Source organism: Pteropus vampyrus, unplaced genomic scaffold (assembly GCF_000151845.1).
Source record: "Pteropus vampyrus isolate Shadow unplaced genomic scaffold, Pvam_2.0 Scaffold70, whole genome shotgun sequence".
Classification (NCBI taxonomy): Eukaryota; Metazoa; Chordata; class Mammalia; order Chiroptera; family Pteropodidae; genus Pteropus; species Pteropus vampyrus.
The window spans coordinates 7,689,037-7,692,620 of NW_011888851.1; the positions used below are offsets into that span (position 1 = coordinate 7,689,037).

The window sequence follows — 3,584 nt, forward strand, 5'->3', positions numbered from 1 at the left end:
GTTATGTGGCTATTCCAAAAGTTCTTTTCTTTCCAATACTCTAATAGTAAAATCAGACTAGTATAACTTATTTCTGAAGCCTTGGCTAGACAACAGAACTGAGAAAAGACAGGGTATATAGATAACTGTGTTGAGAAAGTATCTGTATTAATGGGGCACTAGAGGAAGAAGCTATTACTAGAGGGAAAGTGAACATAGAGGAGAGCCACTGGAAAGCTAAACAATGAATAGTACCACAGAGATAGATACAACACACACGCACACACACACTACCAATCTTATTTAAACAAAATTAATTGAAACTGATTTTGGTTGTCTACAATTTATCAGACACTTAGAGAAAGGGAGAGAGAGAAAAAGAGAATGGATGTAATAGAATACATTCTTCTTTTTTTAAAATAGTAATAAAACTTGGTTGAATAAACTTCAAAACTTGATCAGATATGTATCAATCTTGCAATAACTTTCTTTATGCCACCTGTAATTTGAGCTTTTCTATGAGTTTAGGAACCTTGAGTAAATAGGAGCCTCTTGCTTTTGATGAATACAGGAGAAAAATGTCTTGAGATGGAGCTGTGGTCTGGAGTACAGCATCCATAACCAAACCTCTGTATTGTTTATGCCCTCCTTGGCTGGCATTCATGATTTGCAGTCCTCCTCAATTATTGAAGTAATAATCACACTGGCATTTTTAAGGAACATTTTAAGTCAGTCCTTCTAGTGGTTGGAGAATCTTTCTATTGGCCAAAGAAAATTTTCACAGCCTCCCGGATATTAACCTGCAGAACTGTAATATTTGAAAGAATATATTCACTGGTTTTACTATTCCCTCTTTGTACCTCAATTTCCTAATCTGTAAAATGAGGAAGTTAGAATAAATGGTTTCTAATGTTGATTTATCTTAAACTGTATGTGATTAGCTTCTTTCTTCACCAAACTTAGTAGATAATGAAAAGCATCCTTTTTCTCTCTTTATTTTCCACCCTAACCAAGGATATTAGTAACCAGCTTTGAAGTTAAGAAATTTATGAAACCATTCATTGGCTCCATTAAATTCTTTAGATTTTTCTTTTTTCTATTTTCTTATGAGAAATGTATAGAGATTTAGAAGTCTGAATATCATTATCCTCAAAAGATATTTAAGTACCTCTTTGTACTTACTATTATCCAGAACAACTTAGGAAGCTTAAAGTCTAAAACAAGCTTCATAGATGCAGATAAACATGCAAAAGACATTGAAAATAGAATACAAACATTAGGACATATGTAAACGGAGTGCTTGTTAGATATATATGACTAGTAAGTGTACTTTCTGTTGCTGAAAAAGGAACAAGAGCACTTCTGAAATGTTGATGTTATTGGTATAAGAAGGTCTGTTAATAAATCAATGGATAAGTATTTACACCTTGGAAAAGCCTCTAGGGTGAACTTATCCCCCAAAGGAGTCAAGCTTCAAAAAAGCTTGAATGTATGGCTTAGAACCATAGTAGACTTGAGCAACCCATTTTTTTTTCCTTGTTGTTGTTCTCAGATTCTCCAATTTAAGAAAGAACAAAAAATTGAGCTATCTGGCATTAGAAATAGGCAGTATTCATATATTCATTCTTGCAGCAGACAATTATTGCGCACCAAATTTAAGATCTCGCTACTATAAGGGATACCAAGATGGGTAAGAAAATGCATCTGCCCTCATGAAACCATCTAATAAAGGAGATAGATATATGTGAGCAATTAAAATACTAGAGAGGGTATAAAGATTGAGACAAAATATGACAGAAACTTTGATAATAGAACAATCACATTCAATTAGGTATTTAGAAAATATTTCGTGGCCAGGGTAAGATTTAACCTGGACTGAGAAGTAAGGTGTTCTTTAGAGAGATGTTTTCAAGGGAGTGATGAATATTCCAAGGTACAGTGCCCTAATGTCTTCTATTTAAATGTCTTGGTCGAGGTAGTATAAGGAAGGTAATTCATCTGGAAGCTTGTTTTGATATTAATTATGAATTCCCTCTTATAACATGAGGATGTATATTTTTCTCAAGTCCTCAAAGGAATAATTACAAAGTGTTTTGAGATAATGAATTCAGGGCACTTATTCTCCATTCTAGCTACTTCTGACACCTTTTTTCAAGCAAGTTTGAAATTAGGCTAAAAATTTTGTTTTCTCATTGTTAAAAAAGCCTATATATCAATGATTTGAAAGTGGGATATAGTCACTTCAGAAATTATTGGCCAAAAGATGAGACCGTTTTTGTCATCTGGAAACCATCAGACTGCATAAAGAATAAGATCTGGACTTTAAATCTGAATGTCATTTTGTGCTCATCACTTGTATACTACATGTGAAAAATAATGAATAAATAAAAATTATTTGGAAATAAGAGCAATGTGGCTCATATGTAAAAGTAGTCAATTTTTATGTCTTTTCATTGCAGATTCCTTATATTACATGGCAGGAAGGGTGGGTAAATTTAGGAATAGTGAAGACAAAAAACAATTAATCAAGAGCTTTCCTCATACCTCAGAACTCATCCTCAGTAAAAGTAAGTGATCATATAATCTCCTTACTTTTTGTACTTAATTTTTATCCTTGCTTTTTAATTATGCTATATAACTTAAATAAGTCTGTAGAGCCTATTGATTCTGCCATTTTCTATTAGAAGTAATTCATTAAGATGAAATACAAACTGGCAGTTAAGAGACTTGCAACATCAGCAGTCCAGGACTGCCCATTTCCAAGTCATCTCATTCTTTGGCCGAGTAGTAGTACTGTCCATTCCTTTCTTCGTGGTAATGATTCAAGCATAAGAATATTTATATTTAATAGTGAGCTGCTAAGAGACAATACAGGGTTTAACTTCATAGATATTAACAGCTTTCTAGTTAGGGTTTGAAATAACATTCAAATGAGATACCAAAGAAGCTTAGGAAATCTCAGAGAAAATTTAAAGAAAAGAATAAATAATTTTGGCGCTGGCCCATCTTTCTCAGAGAGGGTCTCTCAAGATAAGCCTAGGACCAGGGATTCTCTATTCTAGATGTATGTTAGAATCACCCATGGAGCTTTTAAGAAATTTAGTACCTAAGTTTACCCACCCTAAAACCATTGAAATAAGATTCTCTGGGGGGTGGTATCTCAGATTCAATATTTTAAAGCAGTTTCCTGGATGATTCTAATCAGGGTGGAGAACCCATTGCTTACCTAAGGAATCTGTTATTATAGTGTCAGGAAGAGTAAAAGAAACTGTTTCCCTAGCTCTGTAATCTGAGTCAGTGATCGAAGTGTTAAAATGGGTACACATCCTGTAGGAGCAAAAAACAAGTAGATCTTATAAGATCTTACTTTTTATTTTTAATTGCTTATAATATTCTGTATAACAAAATTAATGAATCCACTTATAAATAAGTTTAAATCATGTGAATAATCTGTGTTTGACTTGCGTTGGTTTTATTTTAAAGGAGGTTGTCTACCCCCCACCACAGCCTAAAGTCCTTTAAAACAAATATTTCCAATTAACCAGATATTCAACCCCTATTAATGCTTCACTTATTTCAAGCAATTCTTTATAAAACACAATTTT

The 3,584-nt window shown here is 33.2% G+C and overlaps 1 protein-coding gene across 1 annotated transcript in view; it reads left to right on the forward strand.

Annotated features, from left to right (window-relative positions):
* The window catches only part of AKAP3 (A-kinase anchoring protein 3), a 28,441-nt gene that overhangs the window by 3,301 nt on the left and 21,556 nt on the right, over positions 1-3,584 (forward strand). Inside the window, exon 2 of the mRNA XM_011361791.1 lies at positions 2,439-2,546. The gene's annotated coding sequence lies outside the window, so the exon portion shown is untranslated. The remainder of the gene's footprint in view (positions 1-2,438; positions 2,547-3,584) is intronic.